Source organism: Elephas maximus, chromosome 27 (assembly GCF_024166365.1).
Source record: "Elephas maximus indicus isolate mEleMax1 chromosome 27, mEleMax1 primary haplotype, whole genome shotgun sequence".
Lineage (NCBI taxonomy): Eukaryota > Metazoa > Chordata > Mammalia > Proboscidea > Elephantidae > Elephas > Elephas maximus.
The window spans coordinates 27,275,229-27,297,200 of record NC_064845.1 but is presented as its reverse complement, the minus strand read 5'-3'; the positions used below and the strand labels follow the sequence as shown (position 1 = coordinate 27,297,200).

General features: G+C 40.1%; 1 long non-coding RNA gene across 2 annotated transcripts in view; it reads left to right on the top strand.

Moving 5' to 3' along the window:
• The first annotated feature begins 400 nt into the window (after nt 1-400).
• The window catches only part of LOC126068358 (uncharacterized), a 266,350-nt gene continuing 244,778 nt past the window's right edge, over nt 401-21,972 (top strand). For both annotated transcript variants that reach the window (XR_007515625.1, XR_007515624.1), the window contains exons 1-4: nt 401-1,025; nt 1,980-2,048; nt 14,738-14,796; nt 15,894-16,097. This is a non-coding gene — a long non-coding RNA (uncharacterized LOC126068358). The remainder of the gene's footprint in view (nt 1,026-1,979; nt 2,049-14,737; nt 14,797-15,893; nt 16,098-21,972) is intronic.

The window sequence follows — 21,972 nt, the reverse complement described above, 5'->3', positions numbered from 1 at the left end:
CCGGGCTCCGCCCACCGCCCTGGGCCGCGCTGTCGGCCTGCGCTTCCTGTCGCCTGCCAGGTGAGGCTCAGGCCTGACAGGTGGCTTCCCGCAGGCGGGCGGAGCGGCGCGGGCGGCCGGGACCCAGGGTCACGACCTTGCTTGTTTGCTTCCCCAGATAGTTCCAGGCACTTTTTTTCCTGGTTCAGAGCAGTTGATTCTGCTTAGGGAGTAGTTAGGTTGCCAGATTTACTTTCTTTTGGCATCTTGTGCACGTTCTTGGTTACTTGGCTTGGGAAGAGCTGGTCAGAGATTACCTGAAGACTCGTGACTTTCTTGGCCTGAAAAAAATATTTTGTGTGTAGGAAGGAAATCGCAACGGTATCAGAATGATTCGTTCGCCTAAATACATAGGTAAGGAGGCTTTCAGGAGATGCAGGCGCTTGCAAACGTTTGTATCTTTCCTTAAGGGAAAAGGAAACGTGAAGTTTACCGAGTCGTAGGAAACTTATTAGTGCTGAGAACTTATTTTTGCCTTCCTCCCTTCCTTTTGTGAACAGAAGGTAATTGGACAGATTTGAAGGAAGAGTTACTCGCATGCATTGGGAAATTATTCCCTAAATCAGTACCTGTTCTGCAAAATAATGGGGGAGAACTTGAGATGTGCTTTTTAATACTGTTTCTTAGTGAGTATTGTGCCTTGCGTTCTGAATCTAAGTAGTATTATGAATTCTCATTTCGTAAGTGAATTTTATGTTTAGGCTGGTGCTGAAGGTGTGTATCATTTGGTAGCAGAAGGGGTCTACTTGGTGTTGACATCATCTCAGGACATGATACTTTGAAAAACTAGTCAGTCAAGTTTATGCCTTTTATTTCAAATTGTAGGACTGCGCTGTCCAGTATAGCCACTAGCTGGAAAAAACAAAAACAAAAAACCTGTTGCCCTGGAGTCCATTCCGACTCATAGTGACCCTATAGGACAGAATAGAACTGCCCCCATAAGGTTTCCACGGAGCGGCTAGTGAATTCGAACTGCCGACCTTTTGGTAAGTATTGTAGCTCTTAACCACTGTGTCACCAGCCACTAGTCACCTGTGGCAATTAACATTTAAGTTAATTAAAATTAAATCAATTTCAAAACTGACTTCCTCGGTCCTGCTAACCACATTTCAAGTGGGCAGTAGCTACATGTGACTGTTAACTATCCTACTGGACAGCACAGATAATAGAAGATTTCTGTCATCAGAGAAAGTTTTACTGAACAACGCTGTTAAAGAATAACAAGCAAAGCACAGTTGAAATAAAACAAATTGGTTTCTCTTTGGAAACTGATTCGTGTACAGTTATCTCACATTATACTCCAAGGGTGTGAAACTCAAGATCTAGATTTTCCTCAAATTTTTACCATTCTAAATAACTTTGTGTTCCCATAAGTAAAGGCTGAGGTAATGATTGTTTGCTTTCTTTAGTTTCTAATCCTGTACTTTTGGGAAAGTTATTTTTATGATTTAAATTATGTGTTAGGGATTTGGTGAACTTTTAGGAGAGCACACTATTTTATTCACTGTCAGGTTTAAACAGAAATAGGATTGTGTTTTCAGTTGGTCATAAAATCCAGTTGCACCTTTGTGTATGGTATTTAGGAATTGCACTCATGAAGTGACTGTGATGCTACTCCAGTTTTATATAATATCCGGTAATACTAAGTGGTAAAGTTGATCTATTTAAACATCACCTGTAAACTTGAGGGTACTTGGATAAGTTAATAAAATGGCCTGGCTCAGAGCAGGTAGAAGAGCATTGAGGTTTACCTGTAAATCACTAAGCCGTTGGCTTATCTTGTCTGTGTTTTGGAAGACATTGAGAAACGAGTTTAATTTTGCCTAGTTTGAACGGGATAGCTGTTTTAGAAGTCGTCTTGTATGTTGATACTTTAGAGTTAGAAGTGATGGTAAAAGTGAAATGGAACGTAAGTACTATTTGAACTTTCTCATCTACAGAAAAAGCAGCTCAGCTAAGATGAATTACTTTATTTGGAGGAAAGCAGGATGAGATCTGAATAAGTACAGGTGAGTTTTAAAGCTGGAAGGTACTTGACATACATTTAGCTCAAAGAATAACAGGTAAAGCATAAAACGAATTGGCTTCACTTACATTTGAGGCTGGAAGTAGTAGAACCTACTTTTCTAGATCTGTTTCCATATTCATCTTGTATTTTGTTTTCTTCTAGCTTTGTAAAATACAGCCTAATATATACAAGCTGTAAAAAAAAATTTTTTTTTTTTTGGTGTAGATGGGTAGTGGTCATTTTCTCATTGTGCGTTTAAGCATCAGGAGACTTAGAGATGGTTTAAATATAAAATCACTGAGCAAATAAAGCAGTTTGTTCAAATACCGAATCAGTAATCTGAATGAGAGAGCTTTCCTTCATCTTATGCCAGTACCTAATTATGTGAGTAAAAAGTTATTTCTTACTACTGTGTATTAATTGGTGAAAATAATTTAAGACTTTTTAAACTAAAATTAATTTCTTATTCTTTGTAGAGTAAAAACATGAACTTTTCCCCAGATTATTTCGCTTTAGTTTACACAGCATGAATCTGTAGCAGTTGCAGGGTTTTGTTCAACAGGTGTTGCTGTTGGTATTTTTCTCTTTGAAGTTAATAAAAATGTAATCCTACATGACTGCATTTTAACTTATTAGTGGTTCATAGTACATTCATTATAATAAGAAAGATAGACGATCTTTGTTTAGATCAGGGATCACAAATTCACATGCCTATGCGGACTACAGTAGGGAGTGATGTCTGGAGATCACAGCATGTAGGAGCAGGTATGTTACTTGCTGCCATTGTTAACCCTGCAGGTATGCCTAGTGTCTTTAGAACTCCTTTTTTTTTTTTTTTTTTAAGGAATTCAGCACTCTGGATTCTTAATACAAAATCTCTTTTTATAAGAATTTAATGCTATGGCTTTAAAAACGGGCTTGTAGGGAACTAGCTTGCAACCTGTAGTTTTAATCAGCTTGAGAAAACAAAGTACTAAGTAAGATTCCTATTAAAAAGTTTTCTTCAAGGTAAAATGACCAAATTGGTCATTGGTCATAAACTTGAAAAAATTGAGGTATAATTTAGGTCACATATATTGAAAGCTATATATATTGACTCGTGGTGACCCCATGTGTACAGAGCAGACCTGTGCTCTATAGGGTTTTCAAGGCTCTGACCTTTCAGAAGCAGATCGCCAGACCTGTCTTCTTAGGCTCCTTTCGGTGGGTACGGACTACCAAGTTTTGGCTAGTAGATGAGGGCTTAAACATTTGCGCCACCTAGAACTGTGAGATGTAATTTACATAACGTGAAACTCACCCTTTTACAGTGTACAGTTCAGTGATTTTAAGTTTATTCACAAAGTTGTGCAGTTATTACCACTGTCTAATTTCAGGTCATTTTCATTACTCTGAAAAGAAACCCCATATCCCATTAGCAGTCACTCCCTATTTGTTCCTCCCCTCAGCCTCTGGCAAGCACTAATCTGCTATCTGTCTCTATGGATTTACTTATTCTGATTATTTCATATAAACAAAGTAGTATAATATGTGGTTCTTTCTGTCTGACTTCCTTCATTTAACATACTATTTTTAAGGTTCACGTATGTCGTAGTATCAGTCAGCTGGTTGTAAACTTTTATATTATGTTTCCATTGCCATCGAGTCGATTCCAACTGATACTGACCCTATAGGACAGAGTAGAACTTCCCCATAGGGTTTCCAAGGACTGGCCGGTGGATTCAAACTGCTCACCTTTTGGTTAGCAGCCTCTGTAGCTCCACATCATGTTTAAAACCAAACCCAGTGCTGTCAAGTCGATTCCGACTCATAGCGACCCTATAGGACAGAGTAGAGCTGCCCCATAGAGTTCCCAAGGAGCGCCAGGCAGATTCGAACTGCTGAGCCTTTGGTTAGCAGTCGTAGCACTTATCACTACGCCACCAGGGTTTCCATATCATGTTTAGGGGTTCCTAAAAAAGTTCCTATATTTGTATGCTATTTCACTGCTTCCTGTAGTGTTTGTTGATGTTGTTGTAAGGTGCTGTCAGATCAGTTCTGACTCATAGTAACCCTATGTACAACAGAACGAAACATATCTGGGCTTGTGCCATCCTCATGATGGTTGTTATCCTTGAGCCCATTCTTGCAGCCACTGTGTCAGTCCATCTCATTAAGGGCCTTCTTTTTTCCTGGTCCTCCACTTTACCCTGGCAAACAGGTTTCATGTCAGCTTCCAGACTAAAACAGACTAGGAAGAAGGACCTGGCAGTCTACTTCTGAAAAGAATTAGCCAGTGAAAACCTTATGAATAGCAGCAGAACATTGTCTAATATAGTGCTGGAAGATGAGCCCCCCAGGTTGGAAGGCACTGAAAAGATGACTAGGGAAGAGCTGCCTCCTCAAAGTAGAGTCCACCTTAATAATGTGGATGGAGTCAAGCTTTCAGAACCTTCATTTCCTGATGTAGCATGATGTCTTACATACTTTGGACGTGTTATCCGGAGGGACCAGTCCCTGGAGAAGGACACGATGCTTGGTAAAGAGAGGGTCAGCAAAAAAGAGGAAGACCCTCAATGAGATGGATTGACACAGTGGCTGCAGCAGTGGGCTCAAGCATAAAAATGGTTGTGAGGATGGCGCAGGATCAGGCAGTGTTTCGTTTTGTAGTACGTAGGGTCACTGTGAGTCAGAGCCGACTTCACGGCACCTAACGACAACAATCTCTTTATCAAGCATGATGTCCTTTTTCAGGGACTGGTCTCTCCTGATAACTTGTTCAAAATATGTGAGATGAAGTCTCATCACCCTCCCTTCTAAGACGCATTCTGGCTGTACTTCTTCTAAGATGAATTTGTTCGTTCTTTTGGCAGTCCGTGGTATAGTCAACATTCTTTGCCAACACCACAACTCAAAGGCATATATATACACATAAAATGTATGTATTGCATATATAATTTGAGATGTTGTTATGTATGTTTTCTGAATCTGTTTTATAACTGGGGCTCCCTTCTGGGTTAGTGGTCATTAGGTGAGGATTCTTGATATGTTGAAGGTTTTTATGAACAAGCTTTTTAGTTATCTAGTGCTCCTGTGACAGGTACCATAAGTGGATGGCTTTAACAGGCAGAAATTTATTCTGTCTGAGTTTATGAGGCTAGAAGTCTGAATTCAGGGCTCCAGCTCCAAGGGAAGGTTTTCTCTTTTTATCAGCTCTGGGGAAAGATCCTTGTCATCAGTCTCCCCCTGGTCTAGGACCTTCTCAGTGCAGGGAACCTGGATCCAAAGGATGCACCCGTTCCTGTCTTTTCTTTTGGCGATAATGAGGTCTGTCTCCTCTCTGCTCCCATCTCTCTTTTATATCTCAAAAGAGGCAACCCAATCCTGTAGATCGTGTCCTGCCTCATTAATATTATGTTGTTGTTTTTGTTGTTAGGTGCCGTCGAGTCGGTTCCAACTCATAGCGACCCTATGCACAACAGAGCGAAACGCTTCCCGGTCCTGCGACATCCTTACAGTCGTTGTTATGCTTGAGCTCATTGTTGCAACCACTGTGTCAGTATGCCTCGTTGAGGGTCTTCCTCTTTTCCCCTGACCCTGTACTCTGCCAAGCATGATGTCCTTCTCCAGGGACTGATCCCTCCTGACGACATGTCCAAAGTGTGTAAGACGCAGTCTCGCCATCCTTACTTCTAATGAGCATTCTGGTTGTACTTCTAAGACAGATTTGTTCATTCTTGTGGCAGTCCATGGTATATTCAATATTTTTTGCCAACACCACAGTTCAAAGGCGTCAACTCTTCTTCGGTCTTCCTTATTCATTGTCCAGCTTTCACGTGCATATGATGCGATTGAAAATACCATGGCTTGGGTCAGGTGCACCTGAGTCTTCAGGGTGACATCTTTGCTCTTCAACACTTTGAAGACGTCCTTTGCAGCAGATTTGCCTAATGCAGTGTGTCTTTTGATTTCTTGACTGCTGCTTCCATGGCTGTTGATTATGGAACCAAGTAAAATGAAATCCTTGACAGCTTCAGTCTTTTCTCCTTTTATCATGATGTTGCTCATTGGTCTAGTTGTAAGGATTTTTGTTTTCTTTATGTTGATGTATAATCCATACTGAAGGCTGTGGTCTTTGATCTTCATTAGTAAGTGCTTCAAGTCCTCTTCACTTTCAGCAAGCAAGGTTGTGTCATCTGCATAACGCAGGTTGTTAATGAGTCTTCCTCCAGTCCTGATGCCCCATTCTTCTTCATATAGTCCACCTTCTTGCATTATTTGTTCAGCATACAGATTGAATAGGTATGGTGAAAGAATACAACCCTGACGCACACCTTTCCTGACTTTAAACCAATCAGTATGCCCTTGTTCTGTCCGAACAACTGCCTGTTGATCTATGTAAAGGTTCCTCATGAACACAATTAAGTGTTCTGGAATTCCCAGTCTTCGCAGTGTTATCCATAGTTTGTTATGATCCACACAGTCAAATGCCTTTGCATAGTCAATAAAACACAGGTAAACATCCTTCTGGTATTCTCTGCTTTCAGCCAGGATCCATCTGACATATAATAGCAGTTAGGATTTACGACACATAGGTTAATCTCATCAGATCACAAAATGGTGGGCAATCGCACAGCATTGGGAATCATGGCTTACCCAAGTTGACACCCATTTTATGGGGACACATTTCAGTCCATAATAGTAGGGTTGGCATATCTCAGTGAGTAGAGAGAATAACTTTACTACTATTTTAGTAAGTTCACAGTTGATCTAGTCCCCACTAAGGGGGTAGAACATTGTACTTTGAACTTTGTTTATGGAGGCACAGGGGAAGATGATCCCTGAAAAATCTTGTAATTTGGGGTACAGAATGCATGAAGTGTCTGAAGAACACTGAGGCCCAGCTATTGAGGTACTTTATATCAAGGGTACTCCTTTTCTGCTGGTGACTGTGGGACACCCAAGAGTACATTAGGTACTGTGTCTGCCCTTAAGGATGTTATTGGCTATGAGAGGAGAAAAGATACACATAAATACAGAGTGTGTGAGATACTTCACATGAAAAGCGTTGTGGAGGTCGAAGACAAACATAAAAAGCATATTATTTGAAAATATAATGAACAAGTGTATTTTATGTTTCCTAACTTTATGAGTAGCTTGTATAATACAAGGAAACCCTGGTGCTATAGTGGTTAAGGGCTATGTCTGCCAACCAAAAGGTTGGAAGTTCTAATCCACCAGGTGCTCCTTGGAAACCCTATTGGGCAGTTCTACTCTGTCCTATAGGGTCACCGTGAGTCAGAAATCGACTCGACAGCAACAAGGGTTTTGGTCTAATACAAAGTAGAACATGGTGAACTCTATAAGAGATGTAGGTAACTTGTTTCAGAATTCAGAAAGGAGCAGATGATCTGATCATGGACAGAGGGACACCGTCACGGCAGGGGGGGGGTTTTAGGTTTACCTGGAAGTATTTGTAAAAAGCAGACAGTTGTGCATGAAAGCAAAAAGAGGGAACCATAAGGTCAAGCCAGAAGGAGGATGTTGTGCCTATGTTGGAATAGTAAAGAGAGAGAGAGTGCCCTGATTGGTGCAAGTAGTTGTAAAAGAACGGGAGATAAATTACCTAGGTTAACTGTGACTACATTATGAAGTACTTTAAATATCAGGCTAAGAAGTTTGGATTTGATTGGTAGGCAATGAGAAGTCATTATAGCTGTGCTTTCTTAGAGTCTGTCAAGGACTTGGAGAGAAATGTGCATATATGTACTTACTCAAGAGGGCCCATAACTTTCATTAGATTCTCAGAAGGGCCTATGACCCCTGAAAGTTAAATTACCACTATGTTACAGGTTTTAGAAGAGTAGATTACAAAAGACAGATAAACACCCAAGGCCAGTTGGGTGGCTATTGCTGTAATTCAGATTGTATGTAATATGTTTGAGTATAAACTGAGGACATTAAGTACTAAGCAAAAGTTTGAACGGAAGTGAGTATATCTTTAAAGGTCCCACATAGCCATATTAATGGCTCACTCATAAGTACAATTGAGAGTGACTGTCATATATTTTGGAAACCCTGGTGGCGTAGTAGTTAAGTGCTATGGCTGCTAACCAAAGGGTTGGCAGTTCGAATCCGCCAGGTGCTCCTTGGAAACTCTATAGTGCAGTTCTGCTCTGTCCTATAGGGCTGCTATGAGTCGGAATTGACTCGATGGCACAGGGTTTGGTTTTTTTTTTAATCATATGTTTTTGTTGTTGTCGTCGTTATTTAGTCCCAGCAGGATAAATTAAACTTTATGAAAATGAAGTCAAACATTGATTAAGGCAGTAAAAAAGAATCAGATAATCCAGGTGTTTAGATTTGGGTTGTGTTAGGTTTTTCAGCATTTTATCTTGTTATTTGGTTTTTATTATTCTAGTCTAACATAAAATTGATATTTTGTGAATGTACTCTGGGGTGAAGTGACCTTGGAAAAATGCTGTGTGTCTGGACAGAGTAGTTTGGGATGAAGTCTTTTTGTTTTGGATAATGTTCCTGGTAGACGGCCACATGAAATCAAATCAGTCACACAGTAATACTTCTGATTCAAAACAAAATTTAATGAAATCTCCGGTTATTAGTATGTTGTGTACAAATATAAAGTTAGAATGATTACAATTATCATATGCTTTTTAGTTTTTATTTCCACCATTCCCCATTCTTATTTATATGATAACTATCCTCCTTATTTGAAGCTCTTTAAAAAAAAAAAAAAGGAAAAAATTACTAACATTCTGCTCTGTATTTGCTGATTGGCATAGGAAACAGTCTGGTTCAGTTATTACTTCACAGCTTTAGGGAAAAGGCCACTTAATTTATTAGTTTATTATCAGCTTAAAAGTCAATCTTTTGTACTTGTAAGGATTTAAGGCCACAGATAACATTAAAACATGCAGCATAGGATAATTAAAATACTTAAAAAGTAAAATCAGGTAAGAAATATTTGTTCTAAAGCTTAGAATGAGAGTTATTACAATTGAGCGCTACATTTAACTTTATTTCCTGTTATCTAAGGTAAAAAAAAAAGATTGATTTTATATTTTATAGTATAAAAAATAAATAATTTTTTTTGTATATTTTATATTTTTTAAATATTTTATAGTAGGGAGCACAAATTACTTTGGAGAGGTAGCCTTTTCCCTTGCATCAGTTTCTGGATTGAAAAATTTGATCACTTTTTCTTTTTTAGATAGCTTTATTGAGATATATTCACCTACCATATAATTTACCAATTTAAATTATACAGTTCACAGAACTGAACAAGTATCATTACGATCGATTGTAGAACATTTTTATCATACCAAAAAGAAACCCCTCACCTCAAAGCTGTCACTCCCTAAATGCGTATCCTCTCCAGCTGTAGATGACCACTGAACTGTTTTTGTCTGTGTAGATTAGCCTTTTCTGGATATTTTGTATAAATGGGATTAAATAACATATGTCCTTTGTGATTGTCTTCTTATCTTTGGAGATGTATCTATTAAGATCCTTTTTTCCTTTTTTTAATTGGGTTATTCGTCTTTTTATTATTGAATTGTAGGAGTTCTTTATATATTCTAGATAGAAGTCCATTATCAGATACAACATTTATCAGATTTTTCTACCAGTCTGTAACCTGTCTTTTCGCTTTTGTGATGGTGTCCTTTGAAGCATAAAAGTATTTAATTTTGATGAAGCCCAATTTATTTTTTCTTTGGTTACTTGTTCGTTTGTTGTCACATCTAAGAAATATTTGCCTAACTCAAAGTCATGAAGAGTGTAGTGGGTTGAACACTGGTCCTGAAAAAGACATGTCCAAGTCCTTACCTGAGGATCCTGTAAATGTAATCTTACCTGGACAGAGGGTCTTTGTAGATGTAATTAAGGTAATGATCTCAAGATGAGGTCACCCTGATTAGCGTGGGCTCCAAATCCAGTGGAATGTCCTTGTAAGAGATAGAAAAGGAGAAGACTGAGAGACCTAGAAACACTTGGGAGAAGGCAATGTGAAGATGGAGGCAGAGATTGAAATCACGTACCCTCAAGCCAAGGAACGACTGGAGCCTGAGATGCTGAAAGAGGCAAGAAAGAAGTCTCCCCTAAAACCTTTGGAGGGAGGGCAGCTGTGTGGACACCTTGATTTTAGACTTCTGGCCTCAGCTGTGAGAAAATAAATTTTTGTTGTAAGCTACCAAGTTGTCATTTGTTATGGCAGTCCTAGGAAACTAGTACAAAGAGTTGTGTAGTTACAGCTCTTACATTTTGGTCTGTGATCCATTTTGAGTAAGTTTTGCATATGCTATGAGGTAGGAGTTTAACTTCATTTTTTTGTGTGTCTAGACTATTCTTTTCCCATTAAATTGTCTTGGTATCCTTGTCAAAAATCAACTGACTGTAAATGTGAGGATTTATTTCTGGCCTCTCAATTCTGTTCCACTGGGCTATATCAGTACCATACTGTCTTAATTACTTGTAGCTTTGTAGTAAGTTTGGAACTGAAAAGCATGAGTCCCCCAACTTTATTCTTCTTCTTCAAGATTATTTTGGCTTTCCTGGGTTACTTGCATTTCCACATAACTTTTAAGATCAACTTGTTAATTTCTGCCAAAAAGGCTGTTGGACTTTTAATGGGAATTATATGGAATCTCTGGATCAGTTTGAGGAATACTGCCATCTTAGCAATATTGTCTTTCAGCCCATGAATATGGGATGTCTTTCCATTTATTTAGTTTTTTTTTTTTTATTTCTTTCAGTGATGTTGTTTCCAGAGTACAAGTTTCTTAATTTTATTTTTAGATTGTTTATTGTGTATACAAATACAGTTGTCTTTTGTATATTGCTCTTGTACCCTGCAACTTTGTCGAACTTGTTTATTAGTACTAATAGTTTTGAATGGATTCCTGAGCATTTTCTGTATATGAGATCATGTCACCTGTGAATAGAGAGAGTTTTACCTCTCTCCAGCCTAGCCTTTTATCTCTTCCTCTTGATGAATTGACCTGAGCAGAATCTCTAGGACAGTGTCGAATAGAAGTGGTGAGAGTAGACATCCTTATCTTGTTCCTGATCTTCTGGGGAAAGCATTCAGTCTTTTATTTTAAGTATGATGCTAGCTGTGAGTTTTTCATAGATGGCCTTTATCAGTTTCAGGAAGTTCCCTTCTATCTCTAGTTCGTTGACTGGTAGCTTCTTATACATGGATAAGAAGTTCCCACCTTGGGTCCATGATATAGCCATATAACTAGAAGGAAAGATCCCCTGGCTTTAGCCAAGGTCGTATATTGTCGGAACTTGTCCATTCTCAAGATTTCTAAATATTGCTTTTTTATTAGTGATTCTCAAATTTGTGATTCTGGTTTTGAATTTTCGCCTAAGTTCTAATCTCTCTGACATTTGTTTATTTGATGATTCCAGTTAGCTACCAGTCTGCCATTCCAAATTCAGCACGACTTTATTCATGCATTCATTTGATTGATTCATTTACTGTACATTGAGTGCTATTCCAGACTCCAAAGGATACGAGAATATTTTTGGAGAAATGTTTAGGGTAAGAATGGCTCTAACACAGAGGACCTGGCATGTCAACAGAGGACCCTCTTGGAGATATGCAGGGGCCGTATCACGAAGATCCTGTGAGCTAAGTTCTAAGGAGTTAGAACTTTATTCTGAGAGTAGTGGTGAGCCACTGAAAGATCTGAAGCAGGAAATCAGTGTCAGATGTGAATCTTGAACAAATCGTGAGGAAGGAGAGCTAGTGTAGAATATATAGATTGATGTTGAAAATGAAGCTGGAGGTTGGGGAACTGGTAGTTCTATCATTTGAAAAGAAAAGAAAGCCCGAAATAATACAGTGGCAGTGGAGCTCTGGTGGTACAGTGACTAAGAGCTACAGTGAGCCATGGCTCCTAACCAAAAGGTTGGCAGTTCAAATCCACCAGCTGCTCCTTGGAAACACTGTGGGGAAGCTCTACTCTGTCCTATAGGGTTGCTGAGTCAGAATTAACTCGATGACAATGTTGGTTTTTTGTTTTTTAAGTGGGGATAGATCGTAGATTTTTAGGAAGTCAAAAGTGGATAGTACTTGGTAACTGGATTATAGAGGCTGAAGGAGCAGGACAGTACCTCCATGATTCCTATGGTTTTAACTAGGCGGCCTAGGTGGTTAGGGAACAAACAGAGGGAACTGGTTTGGCAGGAAGATGAATTCATATTTGGATATGTTGGGGTGCTAGCAGCACATCTACACTGGAGAAGTGTTATAGTTGTTGTTAGTTGCCATCAAGTTGATTCCGACTCATGGCGACTCCATGTGTACAAAGTAGAACTGGGTTTTCAAGGCTGTCGTCCTACATAAGCCGGTCATCAGGCCTGTCATCCAAGGCACATCTGGGTGAGTTCAAACTGTCAACCTTTTGGTTAGTATTCGAGTGTTTTCAGGGTCTGCACCACCTTGGAAATCGTAGGCAGTTAAATGTGAGGCTGGATTCAGAGAAAAATGTTTTAGGTGATAATTAATGTGAATGAGGTCACTCAAGGAATGAGCAGAGCTCGTGGTCAATGAGAGTATAATGGAGACTATAGGATGAATAGAGGAAAGGAAACCTGAAATGAAGCTACAAGAGGTAGGAAGAAAGCTACGAGAGGCTGCTGTTACAGGCCAAAGTAGGGAAGAATTAGCTCAATTTTTCGTTATCCTTTAGTTTTCCTTTTATCCAGTACATTGTTTTAAACTTTAACATGAAAATTTTTTGTTTTGCTTTTCCCATTTGCCTCATGGTCTTTACTACCTAAGCCAGTGTTTCCTAACTTGGACATAGAGTCACTTGGTGAGATTAAATGCAGGTTCTTTGGGTCCTGGTAGACCTACTGAATGAGAATCACCTGGGATGATACCTTAGAATCTGTATTTTTTAAAAACTTCTGTGATAAAGACTTGCTCTTTACCAAGCTTGTTTCTTTTTATCCCTGATGCCAGCTAACCTATATTTACTAATCCCTTTGCGGTTGGGGATGGCCATATGATTGAGATCTTTCCATAGGAAATTAAGCAGAAGTGTTGAGTGTCACTTTATCCACTGCAAATACGAAGCCCCCTTGATCGATCCTCTCTCTTCCCCACCTGCTGTCTGGCAGTTGTATGTATGTATGATAGAGCAACATTGGAAACGAGGGGTCAAATAGAGCTGAGCATCTGTCAGCCTGCGTCGTCTCCACCCTCCTCAAACTGATCATTAACACTGATTTTGGTCTTTCTGTATGCAGGGATTAAAAATAAACTATTGTGTTATGCCACAGTTTTGGAATTTACGTATTATACCATCCATTGTTACATTAGCCAGTATGGTTTCTTAGATTACTATTAAAGGATCAGAGTTTGGGAACAATGGCCCTTTGTCTATGCCATTTGTATTTTTAAACTCATTTATATGGTAGGGTAGTCTTCAGTTTCAAACAACGTATTGCATTAGGCAAATCTGCTGCAAAGACCTCTTTAAATTATTAAAAAACAAAGATGTCACTTTGGGGACTAAGGTGCACCTGACCCAAGCCATGGTATTTTCAGTTGCCTCATATACATGTGAAAACTGGACAATGAATAAGGAAGGCTGAGAAAGAATTGATGCCTTTGAAATACGGTGTTGACGAAGAATATTTAATATACCGTGAACTGACAGAAGAGCACACAAATATGTCTTGGAAGAAGTAGCAACCAGAATGCTCCCTAGAAGCGAGGATGGTGAGATCGTGTACTTCTGGCATGTTATCAGGAAGGACCAGTCCCTAGAGAAGGATATCATGCTTGGTAAAGTAGAGTGTCAGCAAAAAAGAAGACCCTCAACAAGATCGATAGACACAGTGGATACAACAGTGGGCTTAAACATAGCAAGGATTGTGAGGATGGCGCGGTTACTGGGCAGTATTTCATTCTGTTGTACATAGGGTCGCTGTGAGTTGGAAGTAACTCAGTGGCACCTGACGACAATAGTCTTCAGTTGTTGACTTACAGGAACTGTAGGTAAATATTGTGTTTTTTTTTTCTGTAATAATTTTAATGGAAATGGTTTTGTTAACATCCTGATAATTTTATTAAATGACAAACATTTGCATGCTTACTGCCTCCTGGTCTTTGATGCTGGAGATACATCTATATATAAAACAAAGGGTCTGCCTTCTGGTATGGAATAAGGTGGACTCAGATAAGGGCAAGTGTCTTACCTATACTTTGGAGCGCCAAGGGAGAAGTGGCTAATTGAACCCAAGGTGGAGTGGGTGGAGTCCTTCTCGATGTTTATATCCCTTTTGTAATATTGTTCTCTTTTGTACTCGTTGGACAGGAGTCATACATAACCTCTTTAAAATATCCCTTTAAACAAAAAAAACCAAACCTGCTTCCATTGAATCGATTCCAACTCCTAGTGACCTTATAGGACAGAGTTTCCAAGGAGCGCTTGGTGCATTCCCTTTAGAAGATCAAAAACCACAAGGACATGTTTGGTAGATTTGTGTTCCGTGGGGTGTGCCGAATATGTGCCTTTTCTTAATCTCCATCACTAAGAAAATTATTTAAGAGAACTATAAATTTTAGTCTTGATGCAGATTATATTGTTAAATGTTGCCTGCAATTAACAAAGAAAAAAATGTAAAGAAAACCTTATTGATGATATTTACTCTTTCCCTCTTCCTTTGTAGGGAAATTTTGGATTGGGAATGGTGGAAGTCAGAAAGAACCTACTTTCTTCATAAACATGGTATGCGAAATCTGTGTAAGTTCCATAGGGTAAAATCACACAATTAATCAAACAGGACTTGGAAAGATCTATCTGTCTCGACAAACCCATGGCTGTCCAGTTGATTCTGACATGACGACTCCATGTGTGTAGAGTAGAACTGCACCCTGTAGGATTTTCTCGGATGTAGTCTTTATGGAAGCAGATCTCCAGGTTTTTCTTCCGTAGTGCCACTGGGTGGGTCCGAACCTCCACCCTTAAGGTTAGTAGCTGTGTGTGTGTGTGTGTGTGTGTGTGTGTGTGTGTAGATGGATGCATTTGTATATGAATAAACAAAAGTCTTCTATATTGCATAGTTCTCTAAATACTTAGGGATTTCCCCTAGTTTTGAAAGCTTACACGCTAGGCAGTGTGTGGTTGCAGTGTCGAACTGGATCGTTACCAGTGTGTGGAAAGTGTTCCCAGGAGAACTATAAAAGGCTGAGCAAGTGAGAGCCACAACCTGGAGAAATAGGCGTGCCATGTTCTTGGAGTTTGTTGGACTTGTTTGTTAACAACAGTTGGCTTTTAAAGGATATGTAAGCGACTGCAGCATCAGTAGGGTTGAAACCAGGTGACTAGATCAGCGTAGCAAGTGTAATATTAGTTAGGCAAGACAGATAAGTAGCCTAATCCGAGGTACGAGCAAGTAGTTAGAAACTAGCGTGTCTGTGAGAGCCTGCAGGATTCAAATAGGGAAGATGTCTGGGATCAAGAGACTTGAGTAAATGAGGCCAAGGAGCTATGTAACCTTGCAGACATTCTCATGTGATCTTGTAGCAGGGACATTGAGAGAGAACCTGGTTAGAGTATTTCCTAATAGAGAAGCTAGTCAAGGGGGAAAATGAAATATGGGCTGTATGTCCTATAGAAATGTTTCTGTGTGATTGTGTATATGTTCAGTAATGGCTAATCTACTCACTTAACAATGGATGAACTTGTTATTTTAAAGAACCTTACTGTAAATGATTTAAAATATGAAGTCCTTTAATAGGATAAGTTATCTTTTATGATAAAACTGAATTTCTGTATATCACCTTCACTTAAATTTAGGTGCTCTGATGGTTTGACTGTTACAGGTGATCACTACAGAGACTATTTTGCGTGTTCTCATGAATTACTGGAGTCTTGGTGCCATAGTGTTTAAGAACCCAGCTGCTAACCAAAGGTCATCAGTTTGAATCTACCAGCCACTCCTTGGAAACGCTGTGGGGCAGTTCTGCTCTGTCCTGTTGGGTCGTTATGAGTTGGAATCGACTCGACAGCCTCAAGTTTCAGGTTTGGTAAGTTATTGGCTTACAGATTCAGTTAATGTCAAATGAACTCCGTACCTGCTCACCTTGTGCCTCTCTTTGCTCCTTGGAGCCGCAGTTCTGAACTTGAAATTTCTTTTCTCTGACCACAGCTTCTTTCATTCTTGGTTCTTCCAGTGAACCTGAGCTTTGCTGTATTAAGCCTACTTCGCTTAGTCGCTCAGTTCACTTTGGCCACAAACTGACCTCTGGAGAAGCCTTGACCTTTTGATTTGCACAGTCCTGGTTAGAGCAGTGTTTTTCAAAGTGTATGCACTGCTAAAGGGGCAAGGTGGGCAAACCTCACCTTTGTCATTTCCTTGTCACCACTTACATGGCATTTTGTCTCTCTTACCCTGACCACCCAGAGTTAAACTAGACCTCATCCCTGGCCACCTAGGGCCAGGTCATTGGGTACCAGCCGTAGGCTCAGAAGTCTGCACAACTCCCATCACTTCAGACCAGCTGGCCCCTCTCTCTCTCTCTCTCTCGTCCCCTAGGACTAGCCTGTGTAGCCTTTCTCTGTCACCCAGATGCCCAGACCTGGGTCTTCACAAATCTCTGTCCTGCTAGCCCCTGCTGGCTTATTGCCCCCTGGGTTTGCTAATTCTCTATAACTGCTTACAAAATTCACAGAAACTTTTTAATTTGTTGTTGTTGTGTGCTGCTGAGTTGATTCCAACTCAGAGCAACCCTTTTGACAGAGTATAACTGCCCTATAGGGTTTCCTAGGCCATAATCTTTACGGGAGCAGATTGCCAGGTCTTTTCTCCTGCGGAACCACTGGGTGGGCTCAAACCACTGGTTAGCAGCAGAGAGCTTAACCATTGTGCCACTAGGGCTCCTTTACTTGTACCTACATTTACCCATTTGTTATAATAAGAAAGAATACAAGCAAAGAAAGACGTCAGACAAGGTCTGGGAGAGGGCCCTGTGGCGCAGCGCAGAGACAGTCTCTGACTTTCATCTTTATCCTCCCATCTTGTCAGCTGGGGATTATGTGCCTGATGATTTTATACATGGTGTTAGTTGATGAGGACTGAGGAGGGATGGCAGGAGCTGAGACTAGGGGAGGAAGAGTATATAGGGGCAATTCTAAACTAAGGGGCTTGAAATTTATTCTCACAGCTGTGGGGTGGCAGCCATTGGAAACGTTTATTTAGAGTTTTGTTGTTCAATTTGAGCCTTTAGGAACCGACTTTGCAAAGACTGGGCTCTGAATGCTTAGAGATGGCAGTGACAAATCACAGGTTCAAAGAGGAAGGTGAATCTGCCTTTTTCTCTGGAATTGGTCCTTCATTCTTTTGGGCAGTTAAAAGCTGTTTGTATCCAAGAAGCTACTTCCTTGCAAGCATGAAATATTTACAAATTTGTGACAGAGTGATGTATAGTATGTGGAGAGGGAATCATGAGAGCTCTCTGTGAGGTTTGTACAGCAAGTTTGAGAAAACCACTATTAAAGGAGACCCCGGCTGGTGCAAATGGTTAACGTGCTCAGCTCCTAACGGAAAGATTGGAGGTTGGAGTCCACCCAGAGTTGCTTTGGAAGAAAGGCCTGACAATCTTCTTATAAAAAAACTGCCATCGATAACCCTGTGGAGCACAGCTCTGCTCTGACATACGTGGGGTTGCCATGAGTTGGAATTGACTGGACAGCAGCTGGTGTTTTGGTTTGTTACAGACTGAACAGATTGCTTATTGTTTGTGTATATGGAGTGGGGTGTGTACTGAAAGCTTAAACATCCTCTGGCATCTTATTTATTTTTGACTGTTGAAGGAAGGCTAGGCTGATAATAGCAGTGCCTTTTAGTAGTTGACATAACAGGGAAGTGTTTGGCCTTTTACTTACTTGGAACCCACAGCTTTTTTTTTTTTTTAAACCATAGGTAGGCTAGGTAAGAGGCTTTGTACTTGGTTTTTAGAAGAAATTTAAGAGCAGTAAATTGACTGCCTTCAAATTTTTGCTACCAGTTCTTCACAGAAGTACAAAATGCAGAATCTCTGCCTGATTCCTTTGTAAACAATCCTTGTGATTGTCAGCTTGCCAAGGAATGCTTTTTTCTTTTGAGTAATTTCTGGGGAATACCTTGCTTTGGATCACCCTTAGTTATTGCCCAAAGTTGCCTTCGGGAGTACAGGTGCTCTTTTCCCCCCTTATTCATAAAACCATTAAATTCTACTGTTTTCAGGAATTTAACATTGTTTTCATTGAACTGCTGTAAGTTAAAATTGAAACGGTGAGAGAATTTACCTATTTAGTCTTGAGCTTAAAATTTCCCAAAGAGTAGGAGCCATAGTTTTGCCCACCACCAAACATAGAACAAGTAATTTTGAATGTATGGACATGATTATGTCATGGCCTTTCTAAATACAAAAATACAACTTTCACTTAGAACATTGAGTACTTTGATAATATCTTTACTGATATTGGTGAGAATGTGGTGAAATTGGTCCCATTATAGTTTTTTCTATTTGCCTTTTTTTTTCAGTTATGTTTTAGGTGAAAGTTTACAGAGCAAATTAGTTTCTCATTAAAGAATTAATAGACAAATTGTTTTAGGACATTGGGTGCCAACGCTCTGATGTGTCAACACTCTCCCCTTCACGCCGTGTTCCCTGTTTCCATTTGTTCGCTTGCCTGTCCCTTCCTGCTTTCTTTATCTTTGCTTTTGGGCTGGTGTGTTCATTTAGTCTCATAAACATGGTTAAATTATGCAGCCAGTCCCTCAGGTGTGTTATCGTCTGCCGTATAGACTTGTCTCATCTTTGGCCTAAGAGGGAGCCTCTGGAGTACTTTTGTACCGAGTTAAAAGGGTATCCGGGGGCCATAGGCTTGTGGTTTTTCAAGGTTCTGTCAGACCAGCAAGTCTGGTGTTTTTTTGTGTGTTTGAATTTGAATTTTGTTCTACATTTTTCTCCTGCTCTGTCCAGGACCCTGTATTGTAATTCCTGTCAGAGCAGTTGGTGGTGGAAGCCAGGCACCATCTAGTTGTTCTGGGCTCAGCCTGGCAGAGATTGTGGTAGTTGTGGTCCATTCGTCCTTTGGACTAAACTTTCCCTTGTGTTTTGTTTTTTTAATAGACTGAGGTAATCCTGTTTATTTGTCTACATGTTTATGGTGTCTCCCTGTACTGGAATGTGAACTTTAAGAGGACAGGGACCATGTGTCTTTTATATATTGCTGTATCCCTGTCATGGATTGAATTATGTCCCCCTCAAAAATGTATGTGTTCACTTGGTTAGGCCACGATTCCAGTATTGTGTGGTTGTCCTCCATTTTGTGATTGTAATTTTACGTTAAAGAGGATTAGGGTGGGATTTTAACACCCTTACCAGGTCACATCCCTGATCCAGTATAAAGGAAGTTCCCCAGGGGTGTGGCCTGCACCACCTTTTATCTCTGAAGAGATGAAAGGGAAGTGAGCAGAGAGTTGGGGACCTCCTACCACCAAGAAAGCAGTGCCAGGAGCAGAGCTTGTCCTTTGGACCCAAGGTTCCTGTGTGAGATGCTCCCAGACCAGGGAAAGACTGATGACAAGGACCTTCCTCCAGAGCTGACAGAGAGAGAAAGCCTTCCTCTGGATCTAGCGCCCTGAATTTAGACTTTTAGCTACTAGACAGTGAGAGAATGAATTTCTTTTTGTTAAACCTGTGCACTTGTGGTATTTCTGTTACGGCAGCACTAGATGTCTGAGACAATCCCTATCACCTATTACAGTGCTTTGCGTAGAGTGGACACTCAAGTCATTGCTGAATGAATTCTGATCTGGTGTGGAATGTACAAAGTATGAACCTGGAATGTACAAAGTATGAATCTAGGAAAATTGGAAATCATAAAAAAAAAAAAATAGAACACGTAAGCATCAATGTCCTAGGCATTAGTGAGCTGAAAAGGACTGGTATTGGCCATTTTGAATCGGACAGTCGTATGGTCTGCTATGCCAGCAGCAACAACCTGAAGAGGAATAGCATTGCATTCATCATCAAAAAACGTTTCAGGATCTATCCTGAAGTACAATGCTGTGGGTGATAGGATAATATCCATACGCCTGCAAGGAAGATCAGTTAACGTGACCTACTTTTCAAATTTACGCACCAACCACTAAGGTCAAAGACAAAGAAATTAAAGATTTTTTTACCAACTTCTGCAGTCTCCAATTGATTGAACATGCAATCAGGATGCATCGATAATTACTGGTGATTGGAATGCAAAAGGTGGAAACAAAGAAGGATTGGTTGTTGGAAAATATGCCCTCGGTGATAGAAATGATGCTGGAGATGGCAAGATAGAATTTTGCGAGACCAGTGACTTTTTCATAGCAAGTATCTTTTTTGAATAACATAAGTGGCGATTATACACCCGGGCCTCACCAGATGGAATACACACGAATCAAATCAACTACATCTGTGTAAAGAGATGATGGAGAAGCTCAGTATCATCAGTCAGAACAAGACCAGGGGCCGACTGCAGAACAGACCATCAGCTGTTCATATATAAGTTCAAGTTGAAGCCGAAGAAATTAAGAACAAGTCCAAGAGGGCCAAAGTACAGGCTTGAATATATCCCACCTGAATTTAGAGACCATCTCAAGAATAGATTTGACACATTGAACACTAATGACCAGACAAGTTGTGGAATGACATCAAGGACATTATACGTGAAGAAAGCAAGAGGTCATTAAAACGACAAGAAAGAAAGAAAAGACCAAAATGGATGTCAAAAGAGACTCTTAAACTTGCTCTTGAATATTAGGTATCTAAAGCAAATGGAAGAAGTGATGAAGTAAAAGAGCCAAACAGAAGATTTCAAAGGGTGGCTCCAGAAGACAAAGTAAAGTAACCTGGAGTTAGGAAACCAAAAGGGAAGAACATGCTGGACGTTTCTCAAGCTGAAAGATCTGAAGAAAAAATTCAAGCCTGGAGATGCAATATTGAAGGCTTCTACAAGGAAAATATTAGATGACACAGGAAGCATCAAAAGATGATGGAAGGAATACACAGAGTCACTATACCAAAAAGAATTGGTCAACAGAACCGGTGGTACTGAAGGAAGAGGTTCAAGCTGCACTGAAGGTATTGGCAGAAAAACAAGGCTCCAGGGATTGATGGACTACCAGTTGAGATGTTTCAACAAACAGATGCAGTGCTGCAAGTGCTCACTTGTCTATGCCAAGAAATTTTGGAAGACAGCTTCTTGGCCAGCCAGCTGGAAGAGATCGGTATTTGTGCTCCTTCCAAATAAAGGTGATCCAACTGAATGCAGAAATTATCCAACAGTATTGTTAATATCACACGCAAGTAAAATTTTGCTGAAAATCATTTAGAATGAGCTGCAGCAGTATATCAACAGGGAACTGCCAGAAATTCAAGCCAGATTCAGAAGACGAGGTGGAAAGAGGGATATCATTGCTGATGGCAGATGAATCTTGGTTGAAGTCAGAGATAACCAGAAAGATGTTTACCTCTGTTTTACATTCACTGAGCAGAGGCATTCTACTGTGTGGCTTACGAGAATTTATGGGTGATTGCCAAGGATGGGGATTCCAGAACACTTAATTGTGCCCATGAGGAATCCGTACATAGATAAAGAGGCAGTCGTTGGAACTGAACAAGGGGATACTGCATTGTTCAAAGTCAGGAAAGGTGTGTGTCAGGGTTGTATGCTTTCACCATATTTATTCAATCTGTCTGCTGAGGAAATAATCCGAAAAGATGGACCATATTAAGAAGAATGAGGCAACAGGATTGGAGGAAGACTCGTTAACAACCTGCAATATGCAGATGACAAAACCTTGCTTGCCGAAAGTGAAGAAGACTTGAAGCACTTATTGATGAAGATCAAAGACTACAGTCTTCAATATGGATT